The 27,983-nt window shown below is 43.7% G+C and overlaps 1 pseudogene; it reads left to right on the top strand.

Annotated features, from left to right (window-relative positions):
• The first annotated feature begins 267 nt into the window (after positions 1-267).
• LOC102425354 lies at positions 268-27,983 on the top strand (annotated as a pseudogene).

Genomic DNA, 27,983 nt, shown 5'->3' with positions numbered 1-27,983 from the left:
AAATCAAAGACACTGACATGACAGTTTTTACTTCATATATCTGATTTTATAGTTTACTTCAGAGAAATTATCTAAGCAATACCTTATCATATTTGGAATAAAAATCTCAAAGAGGAAAATTCTCTTAGGTCAAAACTTCCAGGGGCGGCCCGACAACTCCTCATGGCCGCGGCTGCTGCTGGGGTGCAGTGGGCAGTGACTGAGCTGGTACCTGGCGGGCGTGCCCCCCCCCCCAGGCTCTGCACCCCTGATGCTGCTCCGGTGCTGACCCCGCCCGGCCGGGACAATGGTGAAGTATTTCCTGGGCCACAGAGTGCTCCGGAGTTCCCGGGACCAAGTGTTCGCTGCCTTTTGGCAGCGGTACCCGAATCCCTATAGCACCCAGACGACATAGTGCACCGGGAGGTGACCCCTGACCAGAAGCTCCTGTCCCGGAGACTCCTGACCAAGACCAACAGGATGCCCCACTGGGCCGAGCGACTATTTCCTGCCAATGTTGCTCACTCGGTGTACATCCTGGAGGATTCTATTGTGGACCCACAGAACCAGACCATGACCACCTTCACTTGGAACATCAACCACGCCCGGTTGATGGTGGTGGAGGAACGATGTGTTTACTGTGTGAACTCTGATAACAGCGGCTGGACCGAAATCCACCGGGAAGCTTGGGTCTCCTCTAGCTTGTTTGGCATCTCCAGAGCTGTCCAGGAATTTGGTCTCGCCCGGTTCAAAAGCAATGTGACCAAGTCAGTGAAGGGTTCTGAATACATCTTGGCCAAGCTGCAAGGTGAGGCCCCTTCCAAAACCCTTGTTGAGACAGCCAAGGAAGCCAAGGAGAAGGCAAAGGAGATGGCACTGGCAGCTACAGAGAAGGCCAAGGACCTTGCCAACAAGGCAGCCACCAAGAAGCAGCAGCAGCAGGTTTGTGTAGCCAGCGCAGAACCTGGTGCAGCAGCACACCCCACCACCTGCTGCACTCCCTCTGCCCTCCCCTCTGTATTTTATTATTAAAAAGCAACTTCCAAAAAAAATAAAATAAAATAAAACTCCAGTGAAACTGATACACTCAGCTTCCCAAGATAAATCAATATCTGATATGTCATTTCTCCCCTTGCCCATTCCAGTATCAATAGTTTCAAATTCTCAGGAGGTAATAAAAGTCCTTGTTGTTCACATTATAAGTAAACAAAGTACCCTCCCCCCAAACGCATATGGGTACCATGGTAGAGAAAGAGGGAGCAATTTTATCTAATTAGTGAATTTTCCAGATATTTCATATTTGGTCTGCATTAAAAATGTGAATGTCTGTTGTAGATCATTTATGACTAGTGGTCATTGTAATTCACGTGAACAGTATTTTCAAAGCATGTGGATACATTTTTCAGAATACCAGGTCTACCCTATAATTATTGCTACATTTATAATCATTGGTCTGATGAATTAAAAGGGAAGGAGGAAGTTTCAGGCTAGTCCTGTAAGAAAATGCTTCACTTCCTTCTGTCATCATTCAGCCTTGGCTCTGATTTCAGTGTTAGTGAATTCACTGCACTTTTTTTATTTTTTTAAATATATTTTATTGATTTTTTACAGAGAGGAAGGGAGAGGGATAGAGAGTTAGAAAAGTCGATCAGCTGCCTCCTGCACACCCCCTACTGGGGATGTGCCCGCAACCAAGGTACATGCCCTTGACTGGAATCGAACCTGGGACCCTTCAGTCCGCAGGCCGACGCTCTATCCACTGAGCCAACCCGGTTAGGGCACACTGCACTTTTAAGTAAAAAAGAAAATAACACATTTCAGTTACTGCTGACAAAATATTTTATCAGTCTTTCTGTTAGTATGAGTCATAGCAGAAAAGAATTTGATGATTTGCAAGAAGAAACCACAGTCCACTAAGAAGCAAGAGAATGGTATCAGCAACCAATTTGACTCTAAATTTTTCTTTGAGTGCCTACTATGTACAAGCAACGGGACACAGGCCCACCATAGGTGGCCACTTCTTCTGGAACTTTGTGCTTCTGATGAAGTGTAATAGAGTGAGAAGAAGGGATGGGGTTGAGCTCTTAGCAACAGGACTGAGCCTTCCAACCCACTGAGGGGTGACTGCAACAGAAGAAAGCCACCTGTCACAACCTGCCAGTTTAAGAAAGCCAAAACTCCCTCCAAATTCAGTCCATTCTAGGTTGAGCACTGATACTGAATTTTTATCACTGAGTCCCTGTATCCCAGTTCATATTTAAACCTACCACTTGTTATTGATTGCTATTATCATTTTTATTGTAAATCTACATAAGTTTGTTAGAATCTTACATATGCTCCCCTGGACCTGGAATTAATGGAACCCAAGTAGAGTTGCCTCTTTTCAGATTTCATTGTAGGTAATTTCCATTGGTCTCTCCTGGATTTTCAGGTTTCTATCCACAGAGTTGCCTCATTTTCCCTGGGACTAGACCAGGGGTGGGCAAACTTTTTGACTGGAGGGCCACAATGGGTTCTTAAACTGGACCGGAGGGCCGGAACAAAAGCATGGATGGAGTGTTTGTGTGAACTAATATAAATTCAAAGTAAACATCATTACATAAAAGGGTACGGTCTTTTTTTTTTTTAGTTTTATTCATTTCAAACGGGCCGGATCCGGCCCGCAGGCCGTAGTTTGCCCACGGCTGGACTAGACTTAGCTAATGGCTGTCATCATCAAAATGTCTACATATACTGAGTACAAACCATGTTTAAAATGTTATGCAACTAACACACAGATATTTCACATGAATGACCTCACCCAATCCATCCAACTCTATAAGGTGGCTGTTGTCATTATCATCATCATCATCATTATTAACGCCGTGTTACATTTGAGGAAGTTGATAGAGAAGCTTCTTGCCCACAGATCACAAAACTAGAGAGGGTTGCAGCTGGGATTTATACCCTTGTCTGTGTGACTTTAAATCCAGAACCCTCCACAGTTCCACCATACGCATCCCTCCCTAAGACCTGAAAAAAAATTTTGTGTCTACTAGTTTCACTAAAACTGTGGCCTACGAATGGCTCTCTCTGGGGGCAGGTTACAGACTACTTACCAAATTATAAAAACATGAGTTCAGTGCAAAGTGAATGACAGCTACCTGAATGTGCTGAGTCCAAACAACTGTCTAAATCAACCCGTTTCTGAAATAACTGAGCTGTACTATGAGGGAAAGCAGTGGGTGTGATGGGTCCCTCCTTTTTTATTCTTTTCTGTGTCATTGGATAAGTCACTTCAATTCCCTGTGTCTCAATTCGTGGAGTTGGACTTGGACACAGTTTAGTGGGTTATGAAATCAATTTAGTGAAACACAACCATTTTATTTTAAGAAACTAAATAGAACAGAATAGTGGAGCATAAATATATGTATAGTATTTGTGTTATATTTATACTAGAGGCCTGGTGCACGAAATCATGTACGGGGGTAGGGGGGTAGGAGGGAGTCCCTCAGCCTGGCCTGCACCCTCTCACAATCCAGCAGTTGGACATCCCTCATGCAATCCGGGGGCTCCTAACCGCTCACCTGCCTGCCTGCCTGATCACCCCTAACCCCTCTGCCTGCCTGCCTGATCGCCCCAACCTGCTCTCCCCTGCCAGCCTAACTGCCCCTAACTACTCTCCCCTGCCAGTCTGATCGCCCTAACTGCCGCTACTGTGGCTTTGTCTGGAAGGATATCTGGAAGACATCCAGTCTATCCAGTCTAATTAGCATATTACCCCTTTATTAGTATAGATTATTAGAATAGTATAGAATACAAAATAGTTACATTTTTAAGATAAGTATTTTTAAAATATATTTTTATTGATTTCAGAAAGGAAGGGAGAGGAAGAGAGAGAGAGAAACATCAATGATGAGAGAGAATCATTGATTGGCTGCCTCCTGCACATCCCCTACTGGGGGTTGAGCCCGCAACCCAGGCATGTGCCCTTAACCAGAATCAAACCCGGGACCCTTCAGTCTGCAGGCCAACACTCTATCCACAGAACCAAACCAGCTAGGGCAAGATAAGTATTTTTGATCAATCTTTTGTTTCAGGTATGTGTGTGTGGCAGAGGGATTAGGTCACAACATAAAATATATTTCTTATGGAGGATCATAGTCAAAAAAAGTTTGAATAACACTTGGCTGTGGTTCTCTCTACCTTAAATTGGAGGACTCTATCCAATAGTTATGGAACTATAAGAAAATAAATTTCTGTTGTTTAAACCACCCAGATTGTGTTATTTTATTATGGCAGCTGAAGCAGACCACTCCAATGCAATTTGACAAGCATTTATTGAGCCTACTGGATTTGGATGCCATTTTAATCATTTAACCAGGTTCCAAAAGAAAACTAGAAGTTAACTTGCAGAGGGACACCTTAGCAAACTATTTTAAAGCATTTGTTCACTTATTTCCTACATACCTATAAACAGGAAAAGAAAAGAAAAGCCTAAATGGGGAAACAGACAGTCTCATATACATTAATAGGACTGGAAATTGCTTAAGTCCTTATGGAAAGTAATTTGACAAATAGCTTTCAGATTTTAAATGAATTTGCTCCTTGGCCCAGTAATTCTAATTCTGGAATTATTCTTACAGATGCATTAGCATATGAGCCCAACCACAAATGTAAAAAGATGTTTTTACTGCAGCATTGCTGGTAATATAGAAAAAAGAAAACAATCCAAATGCTCATCCGTAATGGAGTGAAAATTAATCATGACGCATTCTTACAGTGGAAAATTGCAGTCTTCAGGAAGAATGTGGTAGGTGGTTCTCTGTATGTATTGGCATGGAAAGTCTATGACACACTGTTAAGTGAAAAAAGCAAGTCACAGAGCAATATTTATAGCATGATCCCATCGGTGTAAACAAAGACCCTTCCTATATATGATTCTGTGTGCAACAGCTTAGGAAATAAATCTGGAAGAATACTGTCGGTCATAGTTACCACTGGGGAAAATGGTGGGAGAAAGGGTAAAGGGTATGTATTAGTTTGCTAGGGCTGCCATAACAAAATGCCACAAACAGAGTGGCTGAAGTAACATAAACTTATTTTCTCACAGTTTTGGGGGCTAGAATCCAAAATCAAGGTGTCCACATGTTTCTCCAGAGGCCTCTCTCTTTGGCTTGCAGACAGCCTGCTTGCTGTGTCCTTTTTCTCTATGTATCCTGGTGTCTATGTGTCCAAATCTCCTCTTCTTATAAGGACATCAGTCAGATTAGATTAGGGTCCACCTTAACAGCCTCATTTTAACTTAATCACATTTTAAAGGTCCTATCCCCAAATAGTCACATTCTGAGGTAGTGGGGTAATGACTCAGCATATAAATTTGGGAGGACACAACTCAGCCCATAATAGGGTGACTTCCACATTTTGTCTATATTGTATAAACTTTTTTACGATGAGCATTTTTTGTTTTCTAATTTTAAAAACAACAAAAAGGTTGGGAGAAAAGTGACTAAACGACTAATGTTAACAGCTAAATATTAATAGGAATGATCTCTAAAGGCCTATAGGTAATCTCTAATGCTCTTCAATAAACATGCATTTACATTTTTGTTAGGGAACAGAATATTATCTTTAATAAAATAAGTAAACCTAACCACTCCTTGACAAAGCCTGGAAATTAGACATAGTCAGAGAAAGCCATTTAGAACTGGCTAGGGATTTTAATAATTTACAATGAAACCACTTACAATAAGCTATTTCAAATACATGATCCTTCAGAGATTCTTAGGTCATAGGATTCTTTGGTTGTGAAAACTGGCATACCTTCTATCAATTTTCCAGGTTACAATAATAAAGTAAATCTAGTCTTAAAGTAGTAGTCTTTTCAAGCAATTCTTCAAATGAAAGATTTTTCAAGTGACTATTCCATTATGCCGATGGTATTGAATTGCACACTTCTTAATTTATTGAATTTCATTAATAGTAAGTCTTAATCCCAACACCAATAAAAATAATCTACACTAATAAAAGAGAAACATGGTAATTAGCGTACGACCGATACCCTTCCCATTGGCTAATCAGCATATCCTTATGCAAATTAACTGTCAGCCAAGATGGCGGCCGGCAGCCAGGCACTGAAGCAAGCAGGGAGGCTTGCTTGCTTCAGTGACTGCGGACTCCAACGTTCCCCACCTAACTTGCCGGCCTCTCAGCCGCAACTCTAAGCAACTATGTACTATGTTGCAAATAAGAAGCTAAACAAAACCCCAGAAACCAGCCAGACTGAAACCCAGCCGGACCGAAACATTGTATCGATGTTTTCAGCAGCGAGGCCTCAGTGCTAAAGCTGGCCCAGAATAAAAAATAAAAAAAAAAGAAAACAAGGAGCGATTGGAAGCTTCAGTCACTCGCCAGCCGAAAAACAGCCCTCAGCCCCTCACCCAGACTGGCCAGGCACCCCAGTGGGGACCCCCACCCTGATCCAGGACACCCTTCAGGGCAAACCAGCCAGCCCCCACCTGTGCACCAGGCCTCTATCCTATATAGTAAAAGGGTAATATGCCTCCCGGCACCGGGATCAGCGGAGCAGCGAGGCTCCCGGCATCGGGATCAGCGTGACGGGGCAGCGCCCAAACCCCCTGATCGCCCTGCGGCTCTGTGTGTGACAGGGGGCGGGGCCACAACCTCCCTATCCGCCCTGCTCTTTTCGTGACAGGGGAAGGCACCCCAACCCCCTGATCAGCCCTGCTCTGTGCCTGATAGGGGGGAGCTCCCCAATCCCCTGATTGCCCTGCGGCTGTGTTTGACAGGGTGCAGCGCACCAACCCCCTGATCGGCCCTGCTCTGTGTGTGACAGGGTAGAGCCATAACCTCTCCATCGGCCCTGCCCTGAGTATGACAGTGGCGGTGCCCCAACCCCCTGATCGGCCCTGCTCTGTGGGTGATAGAGGGTGGCGCCCCAACCCCCCTCCACGGGCCTTGCTTTGTGTGTGACAGGGTAGAGCCATAACCTCCCCATTGGCCCTGCCCTGAGTGTGACAGGGTGCAGCGCCCCAACCCCCTGATCCACCCTGCTCTGTGTGTGACAGGGGGCGGTGCCCCAACTCCCCTATCGGCCCTACTCTGTGAGTGACAGGGGGGAGCTCCTCAACCCCCTGATCGGCCCTGCTCTGTGCATGACAGGGGGAGCTCCCCAACCCCCTGATCGACCCTGCTCTGTGCGTGACAGGGGGAGCTCCCCAACCCCCTGATCGACCCTGCTCTGTGCATGACAGGGGGAGCTCCCCAACCCCCTGATCGGCCCTGCTCTGTGCGTGACAGGGGGAGCTCCCCAACCCCCTGATCGACCCTGCTCTGTGCATGACAGGGGGAGCACCCCAACCCCCTGATTGGCCCTGCTCTGTGCGTGACAGGGGGTGGCACCGCAACCTCCCCATCGACCCTGCCTTGAGTGTGACAGGAGGCGGTGCCCCAACCCCCCAATCAGCCCTACCCTGAGCGTGACTGAGGGTGGCATCGCAACCTCCTGACCTGCCCTGCTCTGTGCATGATGGGGCGGCGCCCCAACTCCCCAATCGGCCCTGCTCTGAGCCTGACCAGGGGCTGCACTTAGGGATTGGGCCTGCCCTCTGCCACCCGGGAGCAGGCCTAAGCCAGCAGGTCGTTATCTCCCGAGGGGTCCCAGACTGCGAGAGGGCACAGGCCGGGCTGGGGGACCCCCCTCCCCACCCCCCACCCCCAAGTGCAAATTTTTGTGCACCGGGCCTCTAGTCTATAATAATAAAAGCATAATATGCTAATTAGACCAGACATCCTTCAGGACGAAGCTGGGGCTGCGAGGGAAGCCCGGGTTCGGGTGCCTGCCAGAGGCCCGAGGGAAGCTGGTGCCGGCAGCCAGGGGAAGGAAGGCCTACTCTTGCACGAATTTCATGCATTGGGTCTCTAGTGTAATATATCAATAGACTATTTTCCCCAATAGATGTGCAGCATAGTCATTAACTAGATAATCTCATCATGTTATGAAAATCACCTGCAGAGAAATGTAAAGAATAAGAAAATAGCTTGTGCCTCAAATACTTACCCATTTTGCCTCCGCGTTTAAGGCTCAGTCAGAAATACCCATGCGGTTCGCTGACTTCGGAGTTCAGTATCTTTCCTCAGAGCCTAGGTGAGGTTTGTCAGTCAGCTCTCAGGAAAGGTCCAGTCTACAGGATGTTTTGTACAGAATTTCCTTACAAGGAAATTGCTACATATTCCCCATGTGGCTATTTGAAGGATGGAGCAGTGACATCTTCCAAAGTAGCATCTTCTTTTTTTTCTTCTCCTTTTTTCTTTAGAAACTGCCTTTGGTGCTGTTAAGAGTGGATTTCCCAGAGATAAAACAGCAATCTAAAGTAACATAACTGGAAATTTTGAAATTTTTCTTTTTGTGGTCAGTAATCCCAACAGTGCTCTTCCCGTTGGGGAACCACCCATAATTTGACTATTCCCTCATCCACTGGAATGCAGCAGATTGGGAAATTCCCAGCCTCCATTCTTGTCAAGGATCCATTTCTTCACCACAGTAGTTTGCATTTACCAGTGCTTTAGAAATGGGCAGGACTTCCTTTTCCTTCACGTTTTTAGCAGCAATAAAAGCAAACAAACACTGAGAGAATGACTATGGATGGAAGATGACAGAGCAGTGATGGCTCCCAGCGTCACACCACCGAATGTGATGCTCCACAAACTCTTTGGCAATGGCAATATTGTCTTTACAACTACTTCCTTCCTGTAAATTTTAAACTGTAAATTGCTTACATTAGCAATTATCTCAACATCTGTCTCTACACACAACTCTCTTTAAGCTGTGAGGGCTGACCATGTTTGTCTGCCTGCAGAAAAAAGAATGGGAAAGAAAAAAGAAATGGCCAGTTGCCAAGTAATTGAGAGCTACCATGTGTGTTTGGGCTCCATTCTCTTCCATCTTTCAGCTGCAGAATCTATGCCATTTTGTCCCCAGGAAATAAGCGGGCTCCTTGCTGAGTTCTTTGGCTGGATGAGGGAGGGACCCTGTACTGTTGGGTTAGCTGAGGGGGTTCCATGTGAGCAACTGAGCAGCACAGTTTATTTATTTATTTTTTAAGTTTTATGTTTCAAATAAAGCAACTGTAACAAGATTTATTTTTTATTTCTTAATGTTTTTATTGATTTTATTTTTTTATATCTTTATTGATTTCAGAGAGGAAAGGAGAGGGAGAGATAGAAACATCAACGAGACAGAAACATCCATTGGCTGCCTCTTGCACGCCCCCCACCAGGGATTGAGCCCACAACCAGGGCATGTGCCCTGACCGGGAATCAAACTGGCGACATTTTGGTGCATGGCCGACAATCAACCACTGAACCACACTGGCCAGGTGAGCAGCACAGTTTAAATAAGAGAAACTGAATGAAGACAAAGGAAGAAATGTGAGAGGAGGCAGCTCGGCAGTCGTGGACTGGACATTGGCTGCTCTTTCTTGTTCCATCCTGTTAAGCAGGGTGGAACCAACACGAGGTGGTCCTTTACAGTTTACCCAGCTTTTGTATGTACAGAACTCACCTTCAATAAACATGCGCAGAAGTCGGTTTTCAGCCTGGGCAAGTCTATTTTGAAGAAGTACTGTTGATATTTGGCTCTGTTGACTAATGAGTTAGCCGACCACTGCCTTAGTAGATGTTAGCTACTATTTATAATGTGTTTGCTTGGTATTATGCCTAGAAAGTTCTTTCCCTCCCTAAGATTTTATATTCACTCATATTTTCTTTTATGTTTTACATTTAAATATTTAAAATTTATTGTGGTAAGAATATTTAACATGAGAGCTATCCTCTTAAATTCATGAGTGTGTGATACAGTACGGATTGTTAACTATAAGTACAAGGTTGTACAGCAGATCTCTAGAATTTATTCATTTTGCTTAACTGAAACTTTATGCCCACTGCTTAACAACTCCCCATTTCTGTCTCCTCATAGCCTCTGGCAACCATCACCCCACTCTTTGCTTCTATGAACTTGACTATTTCATACACCTCATATAAATGGAAGCATTCAGTAATTGTCCTTCTGTGACTGGCATACTTCACTTAGCATAATATCCTCAGGATCCATGTTATGGTCTTAAGACTTACATTTAAATCTTATATCTACTTTAAATTTATTTGGATATATAGAATAAGGAAGGGATCTGACTTTACTTTTGCCAAATGGTTACAGGTAATATTTTTTAAAAAAACATAACCACATAATACAAAATTCCCAGCAAGAGTAAGGACAGGCAATTCTTTCATATTGAAATTAGTTCAACTTTATCTTTTTAAAAAGAATTTCTACTTAGGGTGATTTTTTAAATGACTATAAAAAATATTACATTTTCATAATTCATCCTGGTTTCTGTCATCAAAGATAATAAAACATTTATTTATCTTCTCAAAATATTAGTTTAAGAAGAATATTCCAAAAGGGAGTGGGAATAAAATGCAAAAATTAATGACATACTGGTGGCACCAACTACCTCTTGTCTATGGCTGGCAGGAAGGAGCTGTAAAAAATCCATACCTCTTGCCCTAATCGGTTTGGCTCAGTGGATAGAGCATTGGCTTGCGGACTGAAGGGTCCCAGGTTCGATTCCGGTCAAGGGCATGTACCTTGGCTGCGGGCACATCCCCAGTGGGGGGTGTGCAGGAGGCAGCTGATCAATGTTTCTCCATCATCGATGTTTCTAACTCTCTATCCCTCTCCCTTCCTCTCTGTAAAAAATCAATGAAATATATTTTTTAATTGATAAGTGAAATAAGCCAGTCAGAGAAGGATAAATACCACATGATCTCACTCATTTGTGGAATATAGAGAACAACATAGACTGATGAACAGGGATAGATCCAAAGACAGAGAAACAGCGATCAGACTATCAATCCCCAGAGGGGAAGTAGGGGAGGGTGGGGGTAAGGGGAAGAGATCAACCAAAGGACTTGTATGCATGCATATAACCCAAACCAATGGACACGGACAACAGGGGGATGAGAGCATGAGTGGGGGGTGGGGGGGTGGGGGGTTAATGGGGGGGATGAAGACACATTTGTAATACCTTAACCAATAAAGAAATTTTAAAAAAAATCTATACATCTAGATATTTACAAACAAAGTGACATTATGGGGAGGGAAGGGTGTATATCGTAAGTAAATTATCTGTATTCTATTTGCTTAAAGCTAGTTTATTTGTTTTAATTAATATGGTTAATAAAATATATAAAATAGAGAATAAATTAGAAATGGACAAAAAAGACGAGGCAAAAGAAAAATAAAGAGTAGGAGCATAAATGGGAAGCAGGAAGGAAGCTTTGTGCATTTCCTATGAATGGGCCACAAATATATCAAGGTAGGATCAAACTTAATCCCAGTCACAAAATGCAAAGCACCTTTAAGAAAAAAGCAAGGCAATTTTTCAGAGCATAATAAACAGAGGTGGATATCATTGGTTGTCATGCCAGAATTCATTCTCCCCTTCATCTTTACTAACAGAATCTCAATTTTGTTGAGGTACTGACCCCCCTCCTTATGCAGCCCTTGTGATTGAACGAATCTGATCCCAGAGGTGGACTGATTAGTATAAGCCAACCAGTGATTGATTCAATAATGAGCATATGGTTGAATTTCAAACAATAAGACAACCAGGTGATGACTGCTAAAGACTTGTAGAAAAGTTCTTTCTTGGCCTTAAGAGAGACCAAGGAGAAGCTAGTGTCTCTTACGTGCTGGGTATGAAAAGAAACTACAGTTACTGCTGGTACCATCTTGAAACCATGAGGGAAACCAGACAGAGGATGGGCAAGACATGAGAATGGAAGAGCCAAGGTGGTTGACGAGAATGGACTGAAAGCCCTGAACATACTGCACCTGAAGTCTACACTACTATTACACTTCTACCCAGATGAGCCCCATTGTTTACCAATTTGACAATGATGTCTGATATTTGCAATCTAAAACAAGCTGCTACATATACCCTCAAGTGTATGAAAACATGCTCTCTTTTTCTGCTGAGATTTTCTATTTGTTCTTCTATGATGAGCATATTTTCCTTTATCTCTATGAGTTATTATAATAGCTGTGTGTGTTTTTTTAATCTTTATCTGCCAAATCCAACATCTGAGTAATTTTAAGGTTGATCTCCATTGATCCTTTTTTTCCTTGAGTATGGAATCACATTATCCTATTTCTTGTTATGTCTAGAAACTAGAAGCCTGGTGCACAAATTCGTGCATGGGCGGAGTCCAGTCAACCCTCCTCGATCAGGGCAATCGGGCCAGCCGGGGGTAGGGGACAGCTGGGGAAAAGGGCTGTGGGTAGTTGGCTGGCTGGCCCCACCCCTGGTCCAACTCCTGGTTGAACGCCCGGTCAAAGTCCTGGTCCAGGGGACAATTTGCATATTAGCCTTTTATTATATAGGATTTTGGACTTTATATGAACACTGTAAAAATACATTGTAGAGGTTCTTGATTCTGATATATCTCTGAAAAGTATTGATTTTATTTTTAATTTGGCTAATCTCAGTGTCTAAACCAGGGGTGGGCAAACTTTTTGACTCAAGGGCCACAATGGGTTCTTAAACTGGACTGGAGGGCTGGAACAAAAGCATGGATGGAGTGTTTGTGTGAACTAATATAAATTCAAAGTAAACATCATTACATAAAAGGGTACGGTCTTTTTTTTTTTTTTTAGTTTTATTCATTTCAAACGGGCCGAATCCGGCCCACGGGCCGTAGTTTGCCCACGGCTGCCAGAGTCCTTGCTCTGCTCATGTCTGTCTAACTGCCTACCACACTTCTCAAAGTGTTTTAATTGGTAATGATGTTTCATTAAAAGGAAGGAAGAAAGAAAGAAAAGGAGGAGGGGAAGGAGAGAGGAAGAAAAAGGGGGAGGACTTTCTTAACCAAGTAAGATTGGGGATTGCTGAGTTCAACAAACTTTAATTTTTATTGTAGCTGGATTTCTCAGAACCTTTAAATATGCTAATATGCCCCATAACTCTCCAAGATGGCAGAGAGTAGACTTTTGTGTTTGAAACCCTTCTAAAAATAACCAGTGTTCAATGGAATAACATACTTTGAGAAATGTTATCTCCTGCCAACAGGGAAATGCTGTAAATATAAATTTATTATTTTTCTGTCTCAAGAGGGGAGAGGTAATCTTTAAGCTTATTAAGGTGAAACTTATAGTTTAAGTGATATGAAGTATCTATGTTTTATCAAAAAAGAATAGGATTAGAAGCAGGGAGATGTGCTCTTTTCTAAGTAACTGTGTGACCCTAGAAAACTATCACTTTAATCCTTTCTAACCCTATTTCTTTCCTACAGCTGCAAAAGCAGAAATCCCCTGGTCACATAGTTCTTTGTGGAGGCAGAATTTAAATGCATTTGAATAACACAGAATTAAAGAGAATACAAATGTTAGAATGGAAATCCCCAGACTATCCAGTTAGAAATTCCCTCCAATTGTCCTGATTCTTGCTCTTTGATGCTGACCACAGTTTGAGGTTGGGCTTCCTTCTAGTGTCCCCACAGGCAGAGCAAGGTCAAAGGTGCACATCGCTGGAGCAAAGCCACCAAGGAGGGGGCAAATCAGGAAAGGCAATGAAAAAGGACCCACTTTGTATACCTTCCCACCCACAACAGTGCTCATTCAAATGTCCCCTTGTCAACCAGGCCTGTGGGGAAAAGGAGGCAGGGAGGGATCTTTAAGAACCGAAGTTATATACAGCATTATTGGAAGCAGTCCAAGTGCCCATCAGTAGGTGAATGGATAAAAATTTACACAATGGAATACTATTCAGACATAAAAAACAAAGAAATCTTACCTTTTGAGACAGCATGGAGAGTATTATGCTAAGTGGAATTAAGCCCCTCGGAGAAAGACAAGTACTATATTATTTCACTTATATGTGGAATCTAATGAATAAAACAAACAAAATAGAAGCATGGTGATTTCCAGAGGGAAAGGGGGTTGAGGGGAGCTAGAAAAGGGTAAAGGGGAGATAAATGGTGATGGAAGGAGCCTTGACTTGGAGTGGTGAACACACAATACAATATACAGATGATGTAGTATAGAATTGTACACCTGAAACCTGTATAATTTTATTAACCAATGTCACCCCAATAAATTTAATAAAAATTTTAAAAATAAATAATTAAAAACTACAGTTATAAAAAATTCAGAATAATCTAATTAGCTCTAAAAAAATGGCTGAAAGGTTGATGGGAGTGACTGCCCCCAAATATCTTCCACTATATGTATATTTTCTTCATTTCTTGTTAATAGTGACTTCTAATTAAAGATTCATTTAATGTATGTTGATTTTTTAAAATTGGAAACATCTCTAGGAAGGTTAAAAGAGCTATTAAATATACATCTGGGGTGTGATTTTGCTCAAATCAGGGCACTTTCCTTTTAGTATTTGAATTTACTTCCACTCAGAATAGGACTGTGATTGGCAGTGTGGAGAAGGTAAGAGGGAGTGTTGCTATAGTTGGGGAAGGCATGGTGGGGAACAGGTGCAGAGAAGGCACTCACAGTGACAGAGAAGTGCAAAGAAGAAAGTGTGAAAAGATGTTAACGACACATGATCCCGTTTCCAATGGCTCCTTCCATTTCTTCCTCCTCCCTTCTTCATTTTATGCTCTCCTGCTCAATGGAACCAGGAAAGTTGGGACTATGGTTAGGCTACATCATGGGTAAACTTGGTTTTCAGAAGCTAGTCTGACAAGCTAAAAAATCACCTATCATTGTATTCCAATGTATTCCAAATTCCAAAGACCTCCTTACAAGAGAAATCTTTTGCGACATAATCTGCCCATGAGCTGGGGGTTTCAGATACTATCCAGTCAATAAACACTTACTGGGTGCCTACTATGTGTAGGCATTGCTAGCTGCTGAAGATACAAGGGAGGCTGAGACCTCATCTCGGCTCTCATAAAGCTTAAAAATCATATTTGCGTTTCAAAGATCATTCAGAAGTAGGTCCAAGGGAAATAAGATTGGAGTCAGGAAACCAAGTAGGAGGCAGCTGCAGAAATGCAAGGAAGGACTTGTTCCTTAATCCTTACTGAACATTTCTAAGTAGAAGGATATGCCCTACCTGGTTTGGCTCACTGGGTAGAGTGCTGGCCCACAACCTTCCTAATGCCGCAACGCTTTAATACAGTTCCTCATGTTGTGGTGACCCCCAACCATTTTCGTTGCTACTTCATAATTGTAATATTGCTGTTATGAATCGTAATGTAAATATCTGATATGCAGGATGTATTTTCAGGGGTCGCGACCCACAGGTTGAAAACCGCTGGATTAAAGGGTACTGGGTTTGATTCTGGTTGCATGCTCAATCCCCACCCTGGTCAGGGTGTGTGTAGGAGGCAACCAATTGTGTCTCTCTCAAATCAATGTTCCTTTCTCTCTCTCTCCCCCTCCCTTCTACTCTCTCTAAAAAATCAATAGAAAAATATCCTTGGGGGAGGATTAACAACAACAACAAAAGGATATTAATAAGACTGTAGTCTTTTGTATTTTGTCAAAACTTGTATTTTGATTGGTAGAATGAGGGACATTCTTTGCCTCTAGGTTGGTAGTAAATAATTGGTTTTGTTTTAATATTCTGTACTGACACCTGTCAGTCTTTGGTTAAGGACTGGTCCCTCTACAGTGGGAGTGGCCGCAGAAAGCCCTCTGGCAGATCACAAAGGTGCTGGCAGATAGATATTCTGTCGCCCAGCTAGCATTGAGTGTTGACCTATGAGAAGGTCATGGTTTGATCCGTCAGGGCACATGCCTGGTCGCAGGCTCGATCCCCAGTGTGGGACGTACAGGAGGCAGCCAATCAATGATTCTCTCTCATCATTGATGTTTCTATTTCTCTCTCCCTCTCCCTTCCTCTCTGAAATCAATAGAAATATATGTTTTTTTAAAAAAAGATGGATATTCTGTCTTGCACTAGAGTGATAAGGGCAAGACGGTATGGTTACGGCATACATATTTGCTATCCCCCACTGGGGCAGGCAGCGACTTCTAAATCACCTTACAGGTCACAGGAAGAACATGGAATCAGGGAAATTGTCTTAGGCCCATCCACTCAGACACCTCGCTCAGCCATTTCGAACCATCAACCTGGGTATTCCACACACTCTGGTGACCCACAGTTTGAGAAAGATGGCTCCAGTCAAGCAAATAATGAACACTGGTTGAAAGAGTAGACATACAACTTGTTTATGGAACAAGCATGTGTTCATGTTCTCCATGATGCCTGCCTTGTTTTCAGTTGTAATTGTTTTTCCCGTTAGTGCGTGTCCTTCCATGCTTAAGAAGTCTGGCTTCTTTTAGTGTGTTATCATCTAGTCATCCTTCCTCTAGGCCAGTGGTTCTCAACCTGTGGGTTGCGACCCCTTTGGGGGTCGAACGACCCTTTCACAGGGGTCGCCTAAGACTATCGGAAAACACATATATAATTACATATTGTTTTTACATAGTGATTAATCACTATGCTTTAATTATGTTCAATTTGTAACAATGAAAATACATCCTGCATATCAGATATTTACATTACACTTCATAACAGTAGCAAAATTACAGTTATAAAGTAGCAACGAAAATAATTTTATGGTTGGGGGTCACCAAAACATGAGGAACTGTATTAAAGGGTTGCGGCATTCGGAAGGTTGAGAACCACTGCTCTAGGCCCTAAAATCCCAGTGTTATCACTGACACTTTAATTCAGGTTAGAAAGTGTTTTTGTAGTGCTGTGAAGGCTTTGAGAGCTGTGAGGGCCACAATGATGAGTAGGAGGAGCATGGGTCCTTCCTTCAAAGAACATTTCTTTTGACCTTTTCTAGCTCCATTGAAATTTTCTTTAATCCTCTATTACTAACTCCCTGGCTCTCTCTAGCTCAGCCCTCTCTAGCTCCCCATTGCCTCTGTAACATAAACTTCCAGGCTCTGATAGATTGTTACATGAACGGCCACAAATGAACCACAGGGCTAAGGACTCACACCATTCCCTGGGGATGGCCCCTTCCCACCTTGTATCTGAGCTTGGCCACATGGCTTGTTTTTGGCCAGTGGACATCAGTAAACACAACGCAAGCATGGGCTCGTGAATCCCCTTCTGGCCTCAATGCCTTCTTGGCTCCATGGCTTTGGACAATGTACTTAACCTTTCTGAATTTGTTTTCTGCATTAGAGCAGTGTTGTTCAAAATGTGGTCCACTTACCTCAGAATTACCAGGAGTGTTAAAAAACAGACTTAAGCAGCTATTTTTATAATAGCCCCAAACTGGAAACAATATCAATACCCATTAACTGGTGAAAGGATATGATATATTCATACAATGGAACACTTTTCAAAGGGTGGAACTATGGATTCACTTAATGTGGTTGAGTCTCTCAGATATTATTTTGAGCAAAAGAAGCCAGACACAGAAGAAGAATACATGCTGTATTGTTCTATTTTCTTTAAGTTCTAGGATAGGATACTGATGTGATTATCAGGCAAAATAAATGGATGAAATGAGAACAGTGAATACCTCTGAGCGGGAGGTGGGAAGGACTGACTGGAAAGAGGCAGAGGGAACTTACTGGCAATTCAGAAATATTATATATCTTGATTCCGGTGTCGGTTCCATGAGTATATGCATTTGTCAAAACATCAAACTGTACACTTGCAATGTATGCATTTTTATATGAAAACTAGAGGCCCGGTGCATGAAATTCGTGCACTCCGGGTGGTCCCTCAGCCCGGCCTGCACCCTCTCACAGTCTGGGGAGTGGGCCTAAGCTGGCAGTCAGACATCCTTAGTACTGCCGCAGGGCTTCCGGGTGAGCAGCACTCCCCCTGTAGGAGCACACTGACCACCAGGGGGCAGCTCCTGCATTGAGCGTCTGCCTCCTGTTGGTCAGTGCATGTCATAGTGACCAGTCGTTCTGCCATTCAGTCGATTTGCATATTAGCCTTTTATTATATAGGATTATACTTCATTGAAAAAAGAGAGATACAGAAAACATGCAGATGTGGGAGGGCTGGACAGTGCCATTGGCTCTCTCCAACTCGATTTCATCCCCTAAGTGGAGAAGTCGGGAAGCTTCCGGGTGTGAACTGGTTCTGCCAGTTATGTGTATTCCTGTGAGATTTGGAAAGTGGAAAGAAGGCATTTCCACTTTGCCATCCTTCCATGGAATTCCAGGTAAACAGTGGGCTCTGGCGAAGGGGAGTGCTGGTGGGGACCCGACTCCATGCTTCACTGCTCAGTGGGTGGTGGCAGTGACAGCAGTGATAGGCTGGCAGGTCAACAAACCTCCAGATCTCAGCTGTGGTGAAATGACCTTGAGACCAAAAACTCAGTTGCTTCCCATCCTCCAGCCCTCCCAGTGATTTTGTAAGCACCTCATTCTTTGACCTAAATCCCTTTCTGCTTTATAATTGCCCAAAACTAAATAGCTGGAATAGTATGTTTCCTGCATTAAACCCTAAGAAGAGCCCACCCCAGACCAAATGAGGTAATGAAAACACCTAGTTCAGGGGGTGACTGTGAGGCTCACATAAGATCCTACGGTTAAAAAAAAAACACGTGGCATCCAGTAGATGCTCAATAAGTTAAGCATCTACTAAGTATTGGAATTATTGGGTTAAATTATTGAAATTATTACTGGACTAAATGTAGGAATCCATGAAAGCCTAGGTGTCTGGTGCAAACATGATCTTGTAGAAAAAAATGGGATGAAAATTCTGGGACCTGGGTACCAGTTCTAGATGAGTCATTATCTGGCCTCTGTGTGTGTATATATGCCATCTTGAGTCAGCCTTTAACCTTTTTGAGCTTCCATTTCTTCATCTGCAAAATAAAGGTCTTAGAATAAATGATCTTCTGGATAACCCTAGGGACTTCTTATACTTTTAGGATATTAACTGATATATTTACTTTTCCTCTGTATATACCTAATGTTTCTGGTGTGTGATCCCCATCCTTCTGAGCATAACTGATTGGTTTTGGGGTGGGAACTGACACAGGTGGTCCAATCAGATTCTTCCCTGGGGATTTTAAATTAGGATGCTCCTTGAATGGAGAAGGTAAAAACTGGGAGGCTGTAGGGAAACCACTTTCTTCCCACTAGATAGACTAAGAAGCAAATAGACTAAGAAGCAAAGAAAGGAGAATTTCAGAGAGAGAGGAATAAAGCATATCAGCAGAAAGAAGCTGCCTAGGCACCGATAGCTTTCAAGTTCTTTCCTAAGGCTCAGCTATATGCCTGCCCTGCATTCCATGGGACAAGCAAGTATCCTTATAATAAATTCCACTTTTTATTTCTTTAAACTAACTTGAAATACATAGTGAGTCACAGCAGCGATGGTGTTTGTCTAACAATGCATTTCCCCACCCCCTTCTTTTGAATTGGGGGAATTCCTCACCCAATTTGCATGAGGCTGTATTAGGACAAACTATCATGGATGCTTCCCCCAAGGTATTCAGGCAGGCCAACCATGGTACCTATCCCCCTGGCCATAATGATTGGTTTGTGGTTAGGTACATCACCCACGCAAGGCCCATCAATGCCTTCCCTAGCTTGAAATAGGGAGTTGGAAAGAGGTCTTTTTCTGCTGGCTAAGCTGAAGGATGTAAGTTTGGGACACTCAGCACCACTTTCCCCCTTTGTGAAGAGATGCTGTCTGAAATCAACCAGAGACAAGCCAACCCAAGAGATGGAGACAGAAAGACCTCGAGGACATCATATGAGCATTAGATTCTATCCTGCCTAACATCAGACCCATCCTAGCCTTTCTGGTTATGTAAGCCAATACATTTATTTCTTTGTTTAAGCCAACTGGAATTGGGTTTCCATCACTTGCAACCCAAAGAGCCCTGGCTCATTAAGTTTATGTCTATTACTTGCCACCAAAGTCCTAACAGAACAATATATAGAGATATAGGGTTTTGTGAAGCCTTAGAGTTTAGACAACTTCCCAGTAGATTTAACAAAACCACTATGTTGGCATGGGGTTTTCAAATTATCCTCATAATTCCTTCCAGGTCCACCTGTTGCAGGTCTGTCAGTCTTTGGTCTTTGTTTCAGGTTGAAATATGTGCTACGCCGCCCCCCGCCCCCAATAAAAAAGAAGGAAAAAAAAAGATATGATGAACCTCAGAATGTGACCTTACTTGGAAATGCAGTCATTGAAGAAAACGTTAAGATGAGGTCACACTGTAGTAGGGTGGGCCCCTAATCCAATATGACTGGTGTCCTGATAAGAAGACTGCCATGCCTACACAGAGACCCAGGGAGAATACCATGAGAAGAGGGAGGATTAGAGTGATACAACTACAAGCCAAGGAATGCTGAGGAGAGAGGAATGGAGGGATTCTCCCTCAGAAGGTACCAAATCTGCTGAGGCCTTGATTTTGGAGTTAGTTCCAGCCTCCAGAACTTTGAGACAATGACTTTCTGTTATTTTAAGCCACCTGGTTTGTGGTACTTTGTTATAGCTGCCCTAGGAGACTAATACAGAGCCCAAACCAGGAAGGGCTGTTTGGGTGATGATGGCAGGACTTTATTTAGATCAGAAAAACTGTCCTTACACCACCTTCCTACTCTTCTACTTCCCTTTCACAGTTTTATTTTCCTTTTGCTCTAGGGAAACCAGAGTCCTAGATGGAAATTCTGATAGGGTGGCCCATAGTCAACCCCAGCGTAACTGAGTTCAGAGACCAATTTCCAAGGGATTCAAACATCTGAGGAAATTGCTATTTGTGACTGGCTGCAAGGCGGGAAAATGGAGACAGAAGGAATCACAGGCCTTGGCAGAGCCAGCAGCAAGACAGGTACCCAACAGCTGGCATCAAAGGCCTCATTCTCAGCTGGTGTCTGTGCTGTGTGTGCGGTAGTCATCCTGGAAAACATAGAAACAGCCAAGCCCCATACCTGACCCTACTACTACTGGACAGCCAACCCAGGACACAAGAAAGGGAGGGCAGGGGAGGACAGGACACGAGATGAAGCAAGCACAAAACCTGACATCTCTGTCCCTACGCGACACACAGGAGAGAAGACTCCAGCTTGGCTTCCTGTTCTCCACAGCAAACTAACAGGAGGTGGAGATGATCTGACACATCACCAGGACAGGACAAAAGTGCCTATGCTGAGAGCTACATGGTTCTGTTGGAAATGTAGTCTCAAAGAGCTGCAAGAGACATTCAGAAGATGAGGTAGTAATTGTCACTCAAATATTTTTCCTCTATAGAGTTTTTCTTCTGAACAGATCATAATCTTCTTCACGAGCTAACTCCTCACTCTGCCTATTGGGAGGACCTCCCACCCTGGACACTCCTGACCCTCCAGCTAAGTGTGAAAGCAGCTGCTGAGTACAGTTCCAAGCTTCATCAAAGAGTAGGGGTGTGGAGGGGAAAGGGGGGAGCCACTTTCCTACTGAAAAAGAATAACCTCAAGAGTAAGAAAATGCACGTTGTGGCTTTAGAAACAAAGAATCTCCTACATGCCAGATCCTCAATTCCCAGCAAAGACTCCATTCAATTGGATTTATTAATTTAATGTCCAAGTGAGGTCATCACCAAGGAGTAGGTCAAACTGTTCTTGTCCTTTAGTCCACACAGGTTCTGGTGACTGAGATCCCACAGCAGCCAAGGAATCCAGGTCAGGCTTCCGTGTAAGATGAATCTCCCCCAGGGCACTGACGCAGCCCTGCCTCTCCTTCCCTCATCCAGCCCCATAACTGCCCATGCCTTGGGGCCCTGTCCAGCCTTTCTTTCTCTTCTCTTCACTTATCCCAGAGCCCAACCTGAGCCCTCAGCCTTTGGAAGATGAGGAAGCTATGGGATAGGCAAACACCGCACCAAGTTCGTCACCATCTTGAGAAAGGATGGTATCTCCAAGGCCACCAAGATGGCTGTTGGAAGATTGTCATGGAGGAGAGAAACAAAATCCTGGGTCTGGGATTTTTATTTTATCGTTGCTCTCAGTTTTTTATATACCACTTAAAGGTGTCAAATTCTGAAGTTGGAATTATCCTTAAGGATAACCTACTCTCTCAAGGGCCGGGGGCGGGGGGGGGGGGGGGGGAGGGAAGGAGGAAGGAAGACATATGTAAAAATCTTGGGAATACTTTTAGCCAATAAAACAAAATTTAAAAAAAAAAAGGATAACCTACCCTCACACCATACCATGTGCCAGCATGGATATAGGTCCAGGGGAAATCCAGCCAAAAGACCCCCGGGGACACACAGTAGAGTTCTTGGCCAGCTTCTCTGTCCCCAGCTGGCTTCCACACTCATGTGACTCACCCCTACCCCTCTAGGCATCTCCTTCTAACGCCCATCTCTTGAAGGTTTAGAATTTCACCTTGCTCCAGGTACATCACTTTTGCAGTTCTAAAAGGTTTCACTTTTGTTGATAAGAGGAAACAGAAAAAAAAAAAAAGACTCAATTTATCACCATTTCTTTCTTATAGACTCTATAAGAAAAAACCCAATACACAAAACTATCAGGTCCTTAGCGACCCAGAATTGTAGTTTCTATGTACCAATGATTCAAATGTACCATGGCAACCGCCAGTCTGGCCACTGTAGATTTCACTTAGTGCAAGAGAAGAAAGGATGAAGTAAAGGTGGGGATAGATCCAGACCCCTCTGGGAAGCAATCAGCAGACAGAAAAGAGCAAGAAGGACAGTCCCAAGTATAGCTGGTGCCACAGGCATTCTCAGGTCAATGATGTGAAGGGCGTCCCAGCTTGAGCAAATAAATAGCATCTTCCTCAGAGTGATCACCTGGGAAGATGAGATCCTTATTTCAAAAAAGGAGCCCTTTGCTCTGGCCAATGTGACTCAAGTTGGTTGGGCATGGTCCCGTACACTAAAAGGTTGCTGGTTCAATTCCCAGCGTGCGTGCATGCGCGCGCGCACACACACACACACACACACACACACACACACACACAGAGGAGCTCTTTGTTATAAATATCTAGAAAACTATCTGTAGCCTTAGGTTTTACACTTTATCATTCTAGATGTCCTCAGCAATGGCAAGTGTTTTCAGGACACATTTGATGACGAACAAGTCTAAAGTCACTTGGAATGAAGCCCAGCCAATAAGCTAACAAATTCCATTTTAAGTCCAACTCTAGGTGTGGCTGGCTTAGTGATTTTCTCTTATGCCTTGTAAAATTTCCCAGAAGGGAAGGGGACACTGGTCATCATGCCACCAGACAACAGTGTTAGGTCCAGTGTACCAAGTGCATTGTCTAGTAGAGTCAGTGCCACTGAGAAAAAGAGTCCTTATCCTTTGAAGACAACTTTTCTAGGTCTGTGGCAGCCTCATGTTTGAGTCCTGAATCTTGTCCCCCAACCCCCCAGCTCCCCGTTAGAGGTCCTTTGCCAGTCTTTCTCAAACCTAGCATTCAGGGCCAAAAGTGGTTCTTCCAGACATCCCACTGCAGCTCAGTGCCTCCTTCTAAATCACTCCAATAGGGAATACCTAAAGCCAAAAGCAATGTTCCCTCCCAATCTCACATGCCTGAGCTATTCCTTTTAACAACATAGAGTGTATTCCTCCATTTATTTTCTCTCTGGGGACTCTTAAGCGTGGTCTTTTACCTAAATCATTGACCATATTTTGCAGGCTAGACAGAGTCCACTGCAGTGGCCACAGTGGCTACACACCCTCTGCAGAGCCTTAAGTAGGTTGTGATTATGTTGGGCCAGGCTGGCTTCATTTCTAAGTCTGGAGATCTCAAGGTATGACCAGCTAGCAGCCACAACCAGAGTGGGTTGTGGGATAAGCAAGGCTGTGCTGCTGGGCTTGTCCAAGTGGCAACGTCAACAGTGCTTACTGGTTCTAGGGCCAGGATCTAGTCCGAACTCTGCCCTGTCCTGGCTGCGCTACATGGGCCAAGTCACTCTGTCCTTCAACTTCCTTACCTGGTGAGTTGGAATAAGAGGGAGCCAGTTGGGAAACTGCCTATGGAGCCACTCTGTAATGTAACCGAGAAAATTGTATTGGTCAGCATTCTGCTTAAGGAGCATTCTGAATGTTGTTTAAAGAATAGTTTGATAAGCTTCTGGGTATTTAAAGGGACAGAAGAACATTTCTGTATTACATACTTGCTGCCTTGGTCTGTGCAGCATCCATTTCCCTATGTCTTGGCACCAGAAGCCATCTTTTCCTTGGGAAACCACTTCCCCCACTTCCAGTGCATGTGGTTTGGGAGTTGGACTCCCATATGGTTTGACTCCACCAGGCTCTAGGAATTGGCATGTGACCCAGGCATGGCCAATCAGAGCAGCCAATCCCTCTGGTTCCTGGTTGGGCAAATAACCTAAATCAATTCCATGTTTTTCAACTCTTTGGGGATATTGTTAGGAACTGTTAGAGAAAATTTCTGTTGGGGCTGCTGGGAAGACATGATGTAAACCAAGAACTTCTGATGGTCTCTTAATACCATCAGTAGGGAGACTCTACTAGAGAACAAAGCAGGAGAAAGACCAGAGATAGGGAACAAAAGTGATGGTCTTAATGGCAGCTTATAAGTCCCTGGATACAGCTAGGCCCAAAATGAGATGCATCCTTGGACTTCTCCTTTAAATGAGTCAATACATTCCCACTTTTGCTTAAGCCTATTTGTATTCAGTCACTTACACTAAAAAAGAAAATCTTGATTAATATAACTGAAAGGGGGAATGCATGGGCAACAAAAGAGGACAAAACAGGTCTGCTAAGAAGACAAAAACTGGAGTGCTACCTCTAGCATCCTCCATGTCTAGCATCTACCCTTCCTTCACAAAGTGCTCATCCTCTCAACTCTAAGTTAGTACTGAACAAATATTTAAAGAATGTCATTTGAAAGGACACCAAGGTAAGACCCTCTAGAGACATTCACATGTCATGATTCAGAGCTGATCGGACTATGTTCCTGTCCTGTGACTTTGAATAAGTGTCAAAGCTCCTCTAAATCTAAATAGATGTGCCTGTGAGGATGAAATGAGATAATGTTCATGGAAGTGTTTTGAAATCCATAAAGCAGTCAGGGCAAATCTGAACACTTGGCACCATGGAAGGCTGCTGCTTGGTAGAGGAAGACATCCCGAGGGAAGAAAGCACTTCATCTCAAAAGGAGAAGGCTCAGTTTAGACAGCATCTTAGTAACAGCAGATCGGTGATGTCAAATGGAACTTCATCTCTTTGAATGATGATTAAGAATGACTTAATAGTTTTCCCCCTTCTCTCTCCTAACCTACTTCCCCATGCACATAAATACAAGCAGACAGTCAAGGTATATGCCAAGAAGTTCAAACCTTCCAGACCAGCGGTCACCAACTGGTGGTCTGCAGATCACTGGTGGTCCGTGAGGTCCGAAAGGTTGGCAACCACTGTTCCAGACCGTTCCAAAATAATCACATTACCAAAGTAGGTAACCAACAGACGACTACTATGGGGGGAAAATAATTATACCATAATCACTCCAACCTTTTCAAAAAAGCATGGGGTCCTCTTTTAAAACATCTAACATTTTCACAGACCTGTCTTCTACATGGTAGAATATATAAGTACGTAATGGGAAGAGTACAAATTCAGCAATGCTTCACAATGAACTCATGGGTTATTCATAACAGCAATAGTTCTTAATATTGGGAAACAGTCACAAAAGAATGTACAAGTCGTATTACATGTGCAGTCCTCTGGGGCACGTGATTTCCCTAGCAAACAGATAAGACGAGTAGAACAGCCCTGAGGGAACAGAGCAGCTGACCGGCTGCTACTCTGGGAGGGGGAGGCAGCCCCCTTGTTTTGACACAGCTGTTTCCTCGGTATTGTCAACAAAGGCACTCACCACATGCTCTTTTCCCTCCAAGGTTAAGTTGCTTTACACTTCTTTTTGCTCTCTTCTTCCTTTCAGGTAGATGGTCAGGGAGTTCAAGTTCTCTTATTTCCTAACCTGGGTCACAAATTCAGGTCTCTGAACCTTTGCAGCTATTTCACCTTCTGAACTCCCAAAAGACAAAGCTCAAGTCTGCAAATAGCACCTATTCAGATTGTCAAGAACTGCAGAAGTTTATTCCTGGTGTACAGCAGCGATTTTCAACCTTTTTCGTCTCATGACACACATACACCAATTACCAAAAGTCTGCGGCACACCAAAAAATATATCTTTTGCTGATCTGACAAAAAAACATAGGTCTAATATTGATTCATTCACACCAAATGGCTATTGTGTTGGCTGTTATCATTTTTTTTTATTTGACAAATTAAGGGAAAAGAGGTCAGTGCCCCAGTCTAAATAGTCAGGTATTGCATGTTTTAAAAATTCTTACGGCACACCAGCTGAAAATCGCTGACAGGATCTAAGCTTTAAAAAGCACCCACGTTAAGTTCTGGAAAGCCCATCAGCGGAGGAGTGGGGGTGGCCAGGGCTTGTTAAAAACCCATTTAAAAAGCCCATCCCAGGTCCACTGCCTTATGGACCCTGTCTCTGCATCTTGGTGGTAACTGCTAGCAGGTGGTGCCTCGGTCAGAGTTCTCTGAAAATCCAGGTGTTTGGGGGCTCAGGCTTGGCCTAAGAAGTATGGCCAACCATTTCTCCATGGTCCCCCTCTGCAGGAGGTTCTCCCTGACCCATTATCAAGACGGGTAATCTTCCACAATGCTCTGGCACTTTCCCTGGACCCTCCCAATCAACAGAATTTCTACACACACCTTCCAACCCCTTGCTAAGAGCTCAAGCGGGCTCTCCTGCCACGTGAAGGCTCTGGGCCCAAAAGAAAAGAACAATGTGACTCTCAAGAAACAGAAGAGGTTATAATTATCACATGATGGGAAAAAGGTAAAGTCCCAGTCTATTCACATACCTGACCCCTCTAATTCCTAGAAGCCCAGAAGATGGTAAAGGGCTGGATGGGGCTGGTGGCCACTGACTTGACGCTCATGTGTGTGGGTGGTCCATGCTATAGGGTGGGGCAAGGATTAGGTATGAGGCCCGGATTTTCCACCCGGTTCCCTACAACTGCTCAGCTTCTCACAAATCCTACATAATCAAGAATGGAACAGTTTGCCTTTTCCTTGACAAGCCTATGAGACCAGGAATCCCTAAAGCATGATCTGCAGAGTAAGAGCGCTACATGCAATACCTTTTCTTGGAGGGGGGTGGGGTAGGGTAGGGAAAGCAGGGTATGGAAAGTCCCGTGGTCAAGTCAGGTTAAAAACAGTGGGTTAACCAACAACAGCTTCAGCTGCCGTACTTCTCGGAACTATGCTAATGTATCTAGTGACTCTCCACTTCTGGCTGCAGAGTGCAATGTCGTCTACACCTCTGTTGTGCCCTTTGCAGGGAAAGCATCCCATGATGCTAGTGCACCATGGAACATGCCTGGGAAGTGCGACAGTGGCCCGAACGGGCTCTAAACTGGAGGTAAGCACAGTGGTCTGACTCCTAATCCTGCTGCTGGCCCTGAAAGAGGGCTAAGGTGCAGGAGCCTAAGGCACTTATCCAGCACTCTAGGCAGGCCGCCCCGTCAAGATCACCTCCATCCGTGGTACCTCCTTCCCCAGGCCCCTGCCACATCACAAGTAAGTCACTTGTGTGTGTGTGCTTTGTTTTCTTTCTTTGAGGGAAAATGCAGAAGAGTGGGACAAAGGGGATGCCTGAACTTTATTTACCTTGGAGTGGATAGAACATCACAAGAGTTGTACCTGAAATTCTTAATATAACTGAGCATACATGCATGCATCCATAAACAGATATGTATACGTGTGTATATATATACACTACATAAAACTATAAAACCAAAATAGTGCAAATTACTGGAAAGTAAAAGAAACATCTATCACACTCCCATTCTAATAACCTGTCATCACTTATATTAGTATATGTCTTCACTGTTTTTCCATAGGCAGCTCTTTATGTTGTTTTTTAATTCTTGTATTCCAGGAAATGGAAAAAAGCTCCATCTTCGTCCCCTACTCCTGA

This window comes from Myotis lucifugus, unplaced genomic scaffold, assembly GCF_000147115.1.
Source record: "Myotis lucifugus unplaced genomic scaffold, Myoluc2.0 scaffold_130, whole genome shotgun sequence".
In the NCBI taxonomy this organism is placed as follows: Eukaryota; Metazoa; Chordata; class Mammalia; order Chiroptera; family Vespertilionidae; genus Myotis; species Myotis lucifugus.
The sequence above is the reverse complement of the archived record's forward strand: the minus strand, read 5'-3'. Positions and strand labels throughout refer to the sequence as shown.